Consider the following 16,433-nt stretch of genomic DNA (forward strand, 5'->3'; position numbering starts at 1 on the left):
CAGAATCCCAACACCTTTTTATTATATTTGTGAAAAACAAAATATTTTCTATTGCTTTATTCGTGCATTTTTAGTTAGTTAATTCACGACTCATCTCTTTCTGATTTTCTCAAATAGTAATTAAAACAAGAAACGTCTGTAGACTAGATAAACCAATCTCTGTGGGTTCGACATCTTTCTATACTACTATTTGACAGAGTACGAGTTTAAATCATATACACCAGACACTCGTCAAATTTTTGGCGCCGTTGTCGGGGATTGGCAAAATCTACTACAAATAAATTGTTTTACTACTAATTTGAGATTTTTGTTTTTAATTATTTTGACTTTTATACAAAAATTTCAGGAAGTGTATGACTCGTTCCTCCTCGAGAGAACTAGTTGAATACGATCCTGAAATTGAAAAATCCTTGCGGTTGTTGTGAAAAGAACAAGTTTCACAATCTCAAATTTCTTCACAAGAAAAAATGGAGAACGAAGAACTTAATAACAACAACCAACTCCCGCCACATCAAGTAGAAGAACAGTTTGATGATGTGGCACCACGACGTGATAGAATACTAAGAGATTATGCAAGGCCAGACCATTTTGAAGGAGAATCAAGTGTAAGGAGGCCACCAATTGCAGCAAATAACTTTGAAATTCGCACAGGCTTGATTCAAACTATTCAGCAGTCGTGCCAATTTACTGGTGATGTGAGTGAAGATCCTCACACTCATCTAATTGATTTTCTTGAATTAGTTGAAACTTGCAGGTATAATGGAGTCCCAACAGACGCCGTCAGGTTGCGGCTTTTTCCTTTTTCTTTCTTTAAAAGGAGAATCCAAAATATGGTTGCGAAGTCTGCCGAGAGGTTCAATCACTACATGGGACCAAATGACTCAGAAATTTTTTAATAAATATTTTTCACCTGCAAAAACTTTTAAAATGAAGCAAGAAATCAATAATTTTGTGCAAACAGATACTAAATCTGTATGCCAAGCATGGGGAACGATTAAAATCAATGCTAAGAAAATGCCCACACCATGGTATCCAAGATCCTGACATTTTATATATTTTTTATCATGGTCTTAAACCCTCTGCTAGAAATGTTATTGATGCAGCATCAGGAGGATCCATAATGAGCAAAACTACTGCAGAAGCCATGCAATTGCTCAATGAAATTTCAGAAAATGTTGTTCAATGGCCCTCTGACAGAATGATTGTTAAGAAAGCAGCGGGAGTCAATCAGGTTGAAGCTTGGAATTCATTAGCGCAACAAGTTGCAACTCTAACACAAAAAGTTGAGGCATTTCGGGTAAATACTCAATCATCATCTCAATATGAGAATTGTGACGTTTGTGGAGGCAACCATCCCAATCATGAATGTCAAGCTTCAATGCAAAATGAAGAACAAGTAAATATTATTGGGTATAGAAATAATTATCCATTCGGTAGTCCCATGGCACAAAAACATCCGGGATTCCAATGGAGTAACCCAAATGGTGCTGAAAATCCTCAAAGATTTTCCAATCAAAAGCAGCAGGTACAGGGACCACCTGGTTTTCAAAATCAAAATAGAGGGCAACAAGATTTCCAGAAATATCAACAACCACCCCAAAGAGCTCATCAGCAAAGCCTCGAAGACATGATGTACAAATTCATTAAGGCTACAGATGAGAAGGTTGAAAGTTAAAGTTCAGCCATCAAGAATTTAGAAATTCAGATGAGCCAATTAGAAACCCTCATGTCTGAACAAATAAAAGGTGCTCTACCAAGCAACACCGAAAAAAATCCAAAAGAACACCTCAAAGCCATCTCTCTGCGGTCAGGTAAAACTTTTGATGATCCATATTCAGATAGACAAGGAAAACTACAAGAAGTGGAATAGGTAAATGAAGGTGAGAATAAAAGAGACTCTGAACTTCTAAAAGAACAAAAAGATAAAGTAAAAAAGGTACAAGAAAATGAATTGATGACAAATCCTCACTCTGTACCCCTCCCTTTTCCCCAAAAAATGAAAAGAGAAAATCTTGACAAACAGTTTGCAAAGTTTCTGGATATTTTAAAGCAACTTTACATTAACATACCTTTCACAGAAGCTTTGACACAAATGCCTTCATATGCTAAATTTCTCAAAGAAATTTTGTCAAGTAAAAGAAAATTGGAAGAAGTTTCAGTGGTCAAGGTTACCGAAAAATGTAGTGTTATACTTCAAAATAAGCTTCCACAGAAACTTGGTGATCCAGGAAGTTTTACAATTCCTTGTATTGTGGGAGGTGCTCACTTTGAAAAGGCATTATGTGATTCAGGTGCTTCAATAAATCTAATGCCTTTCTCAATTTTCATGAAATTAGAACTTGGTGAAATGAAAGATATTTGTGTGTCTTTTCAATTAGCTAATCAAAGTACTAAAAGGCCCAAAGGAATAATTGAAAATGTCCTCGTTAGAGTAGATAAATTTGTATTCCCAGTAGATTTTATAGTACTTGAAATGGAAGAAAATACTGAGGTACCATTAATTTTAGGTAGACCATTTCTCGCAACAGGAAGAGCGATCATTGATGTTCATCAAGGACAATTAATATTGCGAGTTGATGAGGAGAGAGTAATTTTTGATATGCAGAAAATGATGAAATTTCCTGGGAATGAGTCATCATCATCTTGTTTTCAAATTGACTTACTAGATGACCTTGTAGATGAATACAAAGAAAATCAGTTAATTACTGATTCATTGGAGAGATGTTTGGCTAAGTCAGGTACCACAAGTGAAGAAAATCCCACAATCAGAGAAGAAGCTGAAACATTGGAAGAAGAATCAGAAAATGAGAAAATCTCACAAGAAGAAGTTCAATCAAAAATTAAACTCAAAAATCTCCCTTCTCATTTAAAATATGTTTTTCTTGAATCTGAATTATTTTCGGTAATCATTTCCTCTTTTTTGACTCCAGAACAGGAATACAAACTGATAGAGGTCTTGAGGAAACATAAAAGAGCTTTAGGGTGGACTATAGCAGACATCCAAGGAATCAATCCAGCTATTTGTATGCATAGGATCCTCATGGAAGAAAATTACAAACCAATAGTCCAACCGCAAAGGAGACTGAACCCAGCAATGCAGGAAGTCGTCAAGAAAGAAGTGGTGAAACTTCTAGCAGCAGGTATCATTTATCCAATATCTGACAGTCCTTGGGTAAGTCCTGTACAGGTAGTGCCAAAGAAAGGAGGTATGCCCGTAATAAAAAATAAAAATAATGAACTCATACCTACTAGAACAATCACAGGATGGAGCATCTCTATTGATTACAGACGAATTAATGATGCCACGAGGAAAGATCATTTTCCTTTGCCTTTTATTGACCAAATGCTTGAAAGAATTGCAGGCCATAGTTTTTATTGTTCTCTTGACAGATATTCTGGGTATAATCAGATACCAATTTCTCCAGAAGATCAGGAGAAAACCACATTCACATGCCCTCAAGGTACGTATGCTTACAGAAGAATGTCATTTGGACTATGTAACGCTCCTGCTACATTTCAGCGTTGCATGTCGGCAATTTTCTCAGATATAACCGAAAGGTTTCTTGAAATTTTCATGGATGATTTCACACTTTTTGGTAAGACATTTGAAGATTGTCTCTATCATTTAACTTTGGTGCTTAAAAGATGCGAAGAGACAAATCTAGTTCTTAACTGGGAAAAGTATCACTTTATGGTAACGGAGGGAATTGTTTTAGGACATAAAATCACCGCTAAAGGAATAGAAGTTGATAAGGCTAAAATTGATCTTATAGCAGGATTACCCCCTCCCACCACTGTTAAAGGTATTAGAAGTTTCTTAGGGCATGCAGGTTTTTACAGAAGGTTTATAAAAGACTTTTCAAAAATTTCAAAACCTCTGACTAACCTACTAATGAAAGATGTTAAGTTTGAATTTTCAAATGATTGCAAAAAAGCATTTGACTTTCTCAAAGAACAATTAACTAATGCTCCAATTGTTGTCTCTCCTGATTGGAGACAACCATTTGAAATAATGTGTGATGCAAGTGATATAGCAGTAGGAGCGATATTGGGGCAAAAGAAAAATAAGATCTTTAAACCCATATACTATGCCAGCAGAACTCTCAATGAAGCTCAAATGAATTATGCAACAACTGAGAAGGAGTTATTGGTAGTAGTATTTGCGTTTGACAAATTTCGTTCTTATTTGATAGGAACAAAGGTTACAGTATTCACTGATCATGCAGCCTTAAAGTATCTATTAACAAAGAAAGATGCTAGACCTAGATTGCTAAGATGGATACTCCTTTTGCAAGAATTTGATCTCGAAATAAAAGATAGAAAAGGTTCAGAAAATCAGGTAGCTGATCATTTATCACGTCTAGAGAATCCTCCTACTGAAATACTAGATATCCAAGAGGAATTTCCTGATGAGCATATCTTTTCTGTCACAACAGTCGTAAATAGATCTCCTTGGTTTGCTGATATTGCCAATTATTTAGTAGGAAGGTAGATTCCAAAAGATCTTTCTTACGATCAAAGAAAAAAGCTTAAAAAAGAGGCAAGACACTATCACTAGGAAGATCCTTATTTGTTTAAATTTTGTGCAGATGACATAATCACGAGATGTGTACCTGAAATAGAAATGAAAAATATTTTAAGTCATTGCCATGATGGAGCTGTAGGAGGACACTACGGAGGAAGAAAGACAACAGCTAAAGTACTTGAAGTCAGATTTTATTGGCCTACTTTATTCAAAGACGCAAGAAATTACGTTGCCACTTGCGACAAATGCCAGAGAAGCGGTAACATTTCAAAAAGGGATGAGATGCCTCTTAACTCTATCCTTATTTGTGAAATATTTGATGTTTGGGGCATTGATTTTATGGGTCCCTTTCCTCCTTCAAACGACTGTGAATATATTTTAGTCGTTGTTGACTATGTTTCAAAATGGGTAGAAGCAATTGCTACTAGAAAAAATGATGCTCATATTGTTTGTACTTTTCTCAAGAAAAATATTTTTTCTAGATTTGGAACTCCACGAGTTATCATAAGTGATCAAGGAACTCATTTTATAAATAGACAATTTGCTAGTTTGTTGTCAAGATATGGAGTTACTCATAAAACAAGAACCCCATATCACGCTCAAACAAGCGGTCAAGTAGAAGTATCCAATAGAGAATTAAAAAGAATTTTAGAAAAAACTGTTAGTTCTTCTCGAAAAGATTGGTCTTTAAAATTGGATAATGCGTTATGGGCAAACAGAACTGCTTATAAAACTCTCATAGGCACATCTCCTTATAGACTAGTTTTTGGGAAAGCTTGTCATTTACCTGTAGAGTTAGAGCATAAAGCATATTGGTGTCACGACCTGGATTTCCCACCATCGGGTGTCGTGATGGCGCCTACTATCGGAGCTAGGCAAGCCAAATATATAAAACATTTTTCCTGCTTTCTTCCAAACAATATAATAAACGAGACAAAATTTAAACGGAAGACTTTAAATCTAAAGCAACTGAGAACTAAAAGTGCGGAAGTTTGAACCAAAATGCTACCCAGAGTCTGGTGTCACTAGCTCACGGACTACTACAGAATACTATAATCAATGTCTGAAAGGAAAATACATCATGTTTGTCTGATATAAGATAAACAAACGAAAAACATGGAAAGGGACTTCGGCCTGCGAATGCCAGCTAGGCTACCTCGAGAGTCCCTGGACTGAAGATAGCTCCCAGAAGTCCTACTGCTGCGGTCCGTAAGCTGCTCCCTGATCTGTGCACAAAAATGCACAGAGTGTAGCATTAGCACAACCGACCCCATGTGCTGGTAAGTGCCTGGCCTAACCCCGGCGAAGTAGTGACGAGGCTAGACAGTACCTACTACAATTAACCTGTACAGATATATATACAACAAGTGCAAGAAAACAATAACAAGATAATACAAAGTAAAACTGGGAGGGGACATGCTATCGGGGAGTAACAGATAAAAATGTAATATCGGAAATAAGCAGAAGAACTCCGGTTTCCATGAGATATATATATATAGTGGACGGCGTGCCACACGATCCCATAATATCATATATAAGTGGACGGCGTGCCACACGATCCCATAATATAGTATATAAGTGGACGGCGTGCCACACGTTCCCTTTTAACAATATATAGGTGGACGGCGTGCCACACAATCCCTTTTAACAATATATAGGTGGACGGCGTGCCACACGATCCCTATTTTCATATACCACGTAGTAGGCGTACCACCCGTTCCCATTTCATCTTTATCGCAGTGCACAATATGTCACCGGCAACGGAGGCCAATAACCAAGTGGATGGCGTGCCTCACGATCCCAATTCATATCATATATAAGTGGACGGCGTGCCACACGATCCCATAATATCATATATAAGTGAACGGCGTGCCACACGATCCCATAATATCATATATAAGTGGACGGCGTGCCACACGATCCCATAATATCATATATAAGTGGATGACGTGCCACACGATCCCATAATATAGTTCATAATATATGACTTCATATAGTAGACCCCTTTAGGGGAGAATAATAACTCAATACCTTTAACCCGGCAAGGGTACAGCTAACAACCCAAAATATCCCGATAAGGGAGAATATATATATCAGTCTACACATCCCGGCAAGGGAGTATTCACAACACATTCTCCTTTTAAATCAATTCTTCCTCAACTAACACATTCATGTTCGAGCTAACACTCCAAAAGTACACCAATCACAATTTTACCTCAATTGTTCACATTATATGAAACTCATCAAATAAACAAGGAGGTTGTGTCACGTTATTTGAATTAAAAGCAATTAACACTCACGGTCATGCTAGACTCCGGTGCATAGATAACTGTCACCATGCCTATACACCGTACTCTACATTAGCAAGTAGCAAATAACATCCTAATCCTATTCCCTCAAGCCAAAGTTAGAACAAACACTTACCTCGAATGCTCTAAACTCAAATCACACTTCTATTATAGCTTTACCTCTTGATTCCACCACCAATCCGCTCGAGGCTAGTCATAAGTTACTTAATCACATTAATAATTACTAAATGAATCACTCCCCATGCATGAAAAATAAATTTTACAAGGTTTTTCCCAAAACGGTCAAAAACACCCCTGGACCCACGTGGTCGAAACTAGAGGTTCGGACCAAAACCCGGTTACCCATTCCCCTACGAGTCCAAATATATGATTTGTTTTGAAATCGGATCTCAAATTGAGGTCCAACTCCTCAATTTGTAGAAAACCTAGGTTCTACTCAAACACCCAATTTCACCCCTGAAAATCTTTGATTTGAAGTTGAAATTGTGTTAAAAGATGTTAAGGAATAAAGAAATTAAGTTAGAAATCACTTACCAATCGTTTTGGAGAAGAAAAATTGTTTGGAAAATCGCCTCTTAGGTTTTGTGTTTTTGAAAAGTGAAAAATGACTGAGATTTTCCGACCTTGTATACCTTTCTGAGGACCTGGCGCGGACCGCACAAAAATGTGTTGCGGCCACGCCGAGTGGGAGAAAATTGGGGCTTTTATGAACCCTTCCAGCGCGGACCGCACTTTTTTGGTGCGCGGCCGCGCTGGTTAACCTGAAACCCTAGCCCTCAGACTCAGCCACGCGGACCGCACAAAAATGCATCGCGGCCGCGCGGAAATGACCGCGGCCACGCTGGTGTCTGCAACACCTGAACCTGCATTTTCTTAAGTTCAAGACCTCCCGGGCCCCATTCAAAACTCACCCGAGCCCTCGGAGCTCCAAACCAAACATGCACACAACCTTAAAAACATCTTACGGACTTACTCGTGCGATTAAATCGCCAAAATAACATCATATACATAGGATCAAGCCTCAAACACATGATTTTCTTTCTTCAACTTTCATAACTCAAATTCTCCATTTTTAGTCCGAAACACGTCATATGACGTCCGTTTTTAGCCAAACTTTACAGATAGTGCTTAACACATATTTAAGACTTGTACCGGGCGTCGGAACCAAAATACGAGCCTGATACCTATATTTTCTAACTCCTTTTCATTTCAAATTTCCATATCAAATTTCAGAAAATAATTTCTTTCAAAAATTCATTTCTCAGGCTTGGGACCTCGGAATTTGATTTCGGGCACACGCTCAAGTCCCATATTTTTCTACGGATCCTCCGGGACCGTCGAATCACAGGTCCGGGTCCGTTTACCCAAAATGTTGACCGAAGTCAATATTATGCATATTAATATCTAAATTCATCAAATTTTTCACATAATTCACATATTCTATCATAATTTTCCGGCTACGCGCCCGAACTGCGCACGCCAATCGAGGCAACTAAAGCGAGGTTTTCAAGGCCTCGAAAGCGCGGAACAAGGAAGAACTACGGTGATGACCCTTTGGGTCGTCACATTCTCCACCTCTAAAACAACCGTTCGTCCTTGAACGGACAATAGAAAGAAGTACCTGAGTCGGGAAATAAATGAGGATAACGGCTCTGCATATCAGACTCGGACTCCCAGGTCGATGCCTCAGGAGGCTGACCTCTCCACTGAACACGCACCAAAGGAAAACTCTTCAACCTCAACTGTCGAACCTACCGGTCTAGAATAGCCATCGGCTCCTCCTCATATGACAGATCCTTTTCCAATTGGACAGTGCTAAAATCTAACACGTGCGATGGATCTCCGCGATACTTCCAGAGCATAGATACATGAAACACGGGATGCACAACTGACAAACTAGGTGGCAAGGCAAGTCTATAATCCACCTCTCCCACACGATCAAGAATCTCAAATGGACCGATGAACCTAGGGCTGAGCTTGCCCTTCTTCCCAAATCTCATCACGCCCTTCATAGGCGATACATGGAGCTATACCATCTCCCCAACCATGAAAGCAACATCTCTGACCTTGCGGTCTACATAACTCTTTTGTCTGGACTGAGCTGTACGAAGTCTATCCTGAATAATCCTGACCCCCTTCCAAGGCCTCCTAAACCAAATCCGTACCCAATAATCGAGCCTCTCCCGGCTCAAACCATCCAACTGGAGACCGATATCGCCTACCATACAACTCCTCATACGGAGCCATCTGAATGTTGGACTGGTAGCTGTTGTTGTAGGCAAACTCTACTAACGGAAAAAACTGGTCCCACGAGCCTCCAAAATCAATGACACAGGCTCGGAGCATGTCCTCAAGAATCTGAATAGTCCTCTCGGACTGACCGTCCTTCTGGGGATGAAATGTTGTACTCAACTCAACCTGGGTGCCCAACTCTCGCTAAACCGCTCTCCAGAAATGCGAGGTAAACTGCGTACCCCGATCCGAAATGATAGAGAGCGGCACCCCATGAAGGCGAACAATCTCCCTGATATAAATCTCGGCTAACCTTTCGGAAGAATAGGTGGCTGCAACTGGAACAAAATGCGCTGACTTGGTCAGCCTATCAACCATGACCCAAACTGCATCAAACTTTTTCCGAGTCATCGGAAGTCCAGTAACGAAATCCATCGTAATCCTCTTCCACTTCCACTCGGGAAGTGCAATCCTCTGAAATAGACCACCAGGTCTTTGATGCTCGTACTTAACCTGCTGACAATTCAAACACCGAGCCACATGCACAATGATGTCTTTCTTCATCTTACGTCACCAATAGTGCTGCCTCAGATCCTGATACATCTTCGCCGCGCCCGGGTGAATAGAATACCGAGAACTGTGGGCCTCCGCTAAGATCAACTCTCGAATCCCATCAACATTGGGCACACAAACTCGCCCCTGCAATCTCAATACACCATCATCATCTAAGGTTACTTTCTTGTCACCTCCACGCTGCACCGTGTCTCTCAAGACACACAATTGGGGATCCTCAAACTGCCGCTCGCGGATACGCTCTAATAGTGAGGAACGAGCAACCGTGCAAGCTAACACTCTGCTAGGCTCAGAAATATCCAACCTCACAAGACGATTGGCCAAGGCCTGAACATCCAAAGCAAGCGATCTCTGGCTGACTGGAATATAAGCAAGACTACCCATGCTGGCGGACTTCCTGCTCAATGCATCGGCCACCACATTGGCCTTCCCCGGGTGGTATAAGATAGTAACATCATAATCCTTTAGCAACTCTAACCACCTCCTCTGCCTCAAATTCAACTCTTTCTGCTTGAACAGATACTGAAGACTCTTGTGATCAGTGTAAACCTCACACGTCACGCCATATAAGTAATGCCTCCAGATCTTCAGGGCATGAACAATGGCTGCCAACTCGAGATCATGAACCGGATAATTCTTCTCGTGGATCTTCAACTGCCTCGAAGCATAAGCAATGGCTTTGCCTTCCTGCATCAACACTGCACCAAGCCCAATATGAGACGCATCACAATAGACCGTATATGGCCCTGAACCTGTGGGCAAAACCAATATCGGTGCCGTAGTCACAGCCGTCTTGAGCTTCTGAAAGCTCGCCTCATACTCGTCCGACCACCTGAACTGGGCACCCTTCTGGGTCAATCTGGTCATAGGGGCTGCAATGGATGAAAACCCCTCCACGAACCGACGATAGTAACCTGCTAACCCCAGGAAACTCCGAATCTCCGCAGCTGAAGCTGGTCGAGGCCAGCTCTTGACTGCCTCTATCTTCTTCGGGTCTACCTGAATACCCGCTGCTGATACGACATGACCCAGGAATGCGACCGAACTCAACCAAAACTCGCACTTTGAGAACTTAGCATACAACTGACTATCCTTTAAGGTCTGAAGAACCACTCTGAGGTGCTGCTCATGCTCCTCCTAACTGCGGGAGTATATCAGAAAATCATCAATGAAAACAATCACGAACCAATCCAGATAGGGCCTGAACACTCGGTTCATCAATTCCATAAATGCTGATGGGCATTGGCCAACCCAAATGACATGACCAAAAACTCATAATGCCCATACCGAGTACGAAATGCTGTCTTAGGGACATCAAACGACCTAATCCTCAGCTGATGATAACCAGATCTCAAATCTATCTTCGAGAACACCCTCGCACCCTAAAGCTGGTCGAATAAATCATCAATCCTCGGCAGTGGATACTTATTCTTAATTATAACCTTGTTCAATTGCCGGTAATCGATGCACATTCTCATTGAACCATCCTTTTTCTTAACAAACAACACCGGCGCACCCCAAGGCGAAACACTAGGTCTAATGAAACCTTTCTCAAGCAAATCCTGCAGCTGTTCCTTTAACTTTTTCAACTCCGGCGGGGCCATACGATATGGCAGGATAGAAATGGGCTGAGTGCCCGGAGCCAAATCAATACAAAAGTCGATATCTCTGTCGGGCGGTATACCCGGCAAGTCTGAAGGGAAAACCTCAGGAAACTCCTGAACAACGGGCACAAAATCAATAGAAGGGGCCTCCGCGCTAGAATCGCGAACATACGCCAAGTAGGCCAAACATTCCTTCTCGACCATACGCCGAGCTTTCACATACGAGATAACACTGCGGGTACAATGACCAAAAGTCCCTCTCCACTCTAAACGGGGTAAATCCGGTAAGGCTAAGGTCACGGTTTTGGCATGGAAATCCAAGATAGCATGGTACGGGGATAACCAATCCATCCCCAATATAACATCGAAGTCGACCATGTCCAAAAGCAACAAATCAACACGGGTCTCAAGACCCCCAAACACTACGATACAAGAACGATGAACTTGGTCGACCACAATAGAATCACCCACCGGTGTTGACACATAAACAGGAATACTCAACGAGTCACTAGGCATAACCAAATAGGGTGCAAAATAGGACGACACATATGAATACGTAGATCCGGGATCAAATAGCACAGAAGCATCCCTATCACAGACCAGAATAGTACCTGTAATCACAACATCTGATGACTCAGCCTCTGGCCTGGCTGGCAAAGCAAAACAACGGGGCTGGGGCCCACCTCCCTGAATCATATCCCTGGGACGATCTGCTGCTGGCTGACCCCTACCTCTAGCAGTCTGAGCTCCACCTCTAAGACCTCTACCTCCACCTCTATGTACTCTACCCCCACCTCTAGCTGGCTGGGCAGGCTGTGGGGCAACTGGTGCCTGGATCATCGGGCGAGTACCCTATTGTTGCGAGCTGCTGGAAGCTCGAGGGTAATATCTGGCAATGTGACTCACATTGCCCCAAGTATAACAAGCCCTCGACTGCTGAGAATAACAAAGTGGTGGTGCACTGATAGGTGTTGATGGTGAACTGAAGAGCTGCTGGTCAGAATACTGCGGCTGAGAACCACGACCACCTGGTGTACCATGAGAAGCCTGGAGAGCTGACTAAAAGGGCCTTGAAGGATGGCCTCTACCATAAGAATCCCTACCTCCGGACGAGGTACCACTGAATCTATCCGAATGACGGGGCCTCTTATCAGACCCATGACCACCTCCCTGAGCAAGTGCCATCTCTATCCGGCGGGCACCATCTGCCGCCTCCTAAAATGAAATCTCACTACCGGCACTCATGGCCATCTGAACACGGATCGGCTGGGCCAACCCATCAATAAACCTCTGCACCCTCTCCCTATCGGTGGGGAGTATCACAATGGCATGACGAGAAAGATCAATGAACCGGGTCTCATACTGGGTGACCGTCATAGGACCCTGCTAGAGACACTCAAACTGCCTGCGAAGAGCATCTCGCTGAGTAACTGGAAGAAACTTCCCCAGAAATAACTCTGAAAACTGATCCCAGGTCAATGATGGCGACCCTGCTGGCCTGGCTAAACAGAAATCCCTCCACCAAGTCTTGGCGGATCCTGCCAGGCGAAAAGTGGCGAAGTCGACCCCATTGGTCTCTACAATGCCCATAGTCCGTAGAACCTCATGACAGCTGAATATGAAATCCTGAGCATCCTCTGAGGGGGTGCCACTATATGTGGTTGTGAAGAGCTTGGTGAAACGATCAAGCCTCCACAAAGCATCCGCGGACATAGCCGCACCATCGCTGGACTGAGCCGCAATACCTGGCTGGGCTGCCACAGCTGGCTGAACTCCCACGGCTGGCTGAACTGCGGGAACCTAAGCCTGAGGAGCTACCGACTCTAGAGTACGAGTATCGGGAGTCTGAACTCCTCCCCCAGCCTGAGATGTGGTTGGAGCTACGGGAAGCAAACCCGCTCTAGAAATGCCCTCCATAAAGCCTACCAGTCGGACCAAAGCATCCTGAAGAACTGGAGTGGCTATGAAACCCTCTGGGACTTGAGCTGGGCCCACTGGAGCTGCTGGAGCTGGAAACTCCTCATCATAGTCAGTACGAGGCTCCACCTCTGGGAATGCTACTCGGGGCTGAGCTCTGCCTCGGCCTCGGTCTCTGGCATGGCCTCACCCTCTGCCCCTGATAGGAGCTAGGGGCTCGGGCTGCTGCGCGGTAGTAGAGGAAGCACGTGTTCTCACCATCTGCGAAAGAACAGAGTAGGAGGACGATCAATACTTGAGAATCAGAATCGCACGACACGAATGAACAAAGTGAAGTTTTCCTAACTCAGTAGCCTCTGCGGGATAAATACAGACGTCTCCGTACCTATCCCTCAGACTCTACTGAGTTGTCCATGAGTTGTGAGACCTAAGTAACCTAGTGCTCTGATACCAACTTGTCACGACCCGGATTTCCCACCATCGGGTGTCGTGATGGCGCCTACTATCGGAGCTAGGCAAGCCAAATATATAAAACATTTTTCCTGCTTTCTTCCAAACAATATAATAAACGAGACAAAATTTAAACGGAAGACTTTAAATCTAAAGCAACTGAGAACCAAAAGTGCAGAAGTTTGAACCAAAATGCTACCCAGAGTCTGGTGTCACTAGCTCACGGACTACTACAGAATACTACAATCAATGTCTGAAAGGAAAATACATCATGTTTGTCTGATACAAGATAAACAAACGAAAAACATGGAAAGGGACTTCGGCCTGCGAACGCCAGCTAGGCTACCTCGAGAGTCCCTGGACTGAATATAGCTCCCAGAAGTCCTACTGCTGCGGTCCGTAAGCTGCTCCCTGATCTGTGCACAAAAATGCACAGAGTGTAGCATCAGCACAACCGACCCCATGTGCTGGTAAGTGCCTGGCCGAACCCCAGCGAAGTAGTGACGAGGCTAGACAGTACCTACCACAATTAACCTGTACAGATATATATACAACAAGTGCAAGAAAACAATAACAAGATAATACAAAGTAAAACTGGGAGGGGACATGCTATCGGGGAGTAACAGATAAAAATGAAATATCGGAAATAAGCAGAAGAACTCCGGTTTCCATGAGATATATATATATATATATATAGTGGACGGTGTGCCACACGATCCCATAATATCATATATAAGTGGACGATGTGCCACACAATCCCATAATATAGTATATAAGTGGACGGCGTGCCACACGATCCCTTTTAACAATATATAGGTGGACGGCGTGCCACACGATCCCTATTTCCATATACCATGTGGTAGGCGTACCACCCGTTCCCATTTCATCTTTATCACAGTGCACAATATGTCACCGGCAACGGAGGCCAATAACCAAGTGGACGGCGTGCCTCACGATCCCAATTCATATCATATATAAGTGGACGGTGTGCCACACGATCCCATAATATCATATATAAGTGGACGGCGTGTCACAAGATCCCATAATATCATATATAAGTGGACAGCGTGCCACACGATCCCATAATATCATATATAAGTGGACGGCGTGCCACACGATCCCATAATATCATATATAAGTGGACGACGTGCCACACGATCCCATAATATAGTTCATAATATCTGACTTCATATAGTAGACCCCTTCAGGGGAGAATAACAACTCAATACCTTTAACCCAGCAAGGGTACAGCAAACAGCCCAAAATATCCCGACAAGGGAGAATATATATATCAGTCTACACATCCCGGCAAGGGAGTATTCACAACACATTCTCCTTTTAAATCCATTCTTCCTCAACTAACACATTCATGTTCGAGCTAACACTCCAAAAGTACACCAATCACAATTTTACCTCAACCGTTCACATTATATGAAACTCATCAAATAAACAAGGAGGTTGTGTCACGTTATTCGAATTAAAAGCAATTAAGACTCACGGTCATGCTAGACTCCGGTGCATAGATAACCGTCACCACGCCTATACACCGTACTCCACATTAGAAAGTAGCAAATAACATCCTAATTCTATTCCCTCAAGCCAAAGTTAGAACAAACATTTACCTCGAATGCTCCAAACTCAACTCACGCTTCTAGTATAGCTTTACCTCTTGATTCCACCACCAATCCGCTCGAATCTAGTCATAAGTTACTTAATCACATTAATAATTACTAAATGAATCATCCCCAATGCATGAAAATAGATTTTTCAAGGTTTTTCCCAAAAAGGTCAAAAATACCCCCGGACCCACGTGGTCGAAACTCGAGGTTCGGACCAAAACCCGGTTACCCATTCCCCCATGAATCCAAATATATGATTTGTTTTTAAATCGGACCCCAAATTGAGGTCCAACTTCTCAATTTGTAGAAAACCTAGGTTCTACCCAAAACACCCAATTTTCCCCATGAAAATCTTTGATTTGAAGTTGAAATTATGTTAAAAGATGTTAAGGAATAAAGAAATTAAGTTAGAAATCACTTACCAATCGTTTTGGAGAAGAAAAGTTGTTTGGAAAATCGCCTCTTAGGTTTTGTGTTTTTGAAAAGTGAAAAATGATTGAGATTTTCCGAATTTGTATACCTTTCTGAGGACCTGGCGCGGACTGCACAAAAATGTGTTGCGGCCGCGCCGAGTGGGAGAAAATTGGGGCTTTTCTGAACCCTTCCAGCGCGGACCGCACTGTTTTGGTGCGCGGCCGCGCTGGTTAACCTGAAACCCTAGCCCTCAGACTCATCCACGCGGACCGTACAAAAATGCATCTTACGGACCGCGCGGAAATGACCGCGGCCGCGCTGGTGTCTGCAACACCTGAACCTGCATTTTCTTAAGTCCAAGACCTCCCGGGCCCCATTCAAAACTCATCCGAGCCCTCGGGGCTCCAAAACAAACATGCACACAACCTTAAAAATATCTTACGGACTTACTCGTGCGATCAAATCGCTAAAATAATATCATATACATAGGATCAAGTCTCAAACACATGATTTTCTTTCTTCAACTTTCATAACTCAAATTCTCCATTTTTAGTCCGAAACACGCCATATGACGTCTGTTTTTAGCCAAACTTTATAGATAGTGCTTAACACATATTTAAGACTTGTACCGGGCGTCGGAACCAAAATACGAGCCCGATACCTATATTTTCTAACTCCTTTTCATTTCAAATTTTCATATCAAATTTCAGAAAATAATTTCTTTCAAAAATTCATTTCTCGGGCTTGAGACCTCGGAATTTGATTCCGGACACACGCCCAAGTCCTATAT

This window comes from Nicotiana sylvestris, chromosome 2, assembly GCF_000393655.2.
Source record: "Nicotiana sylvestris chromosome 2, ASM39365v2, whole genome shotgun sequence".
NCBI lineage: Eukaryota > Viridiplantae > Streptophyta > Magnoliopsida > Solanales > Solanaceae > Nicotiana > Nicotiana sylvestris.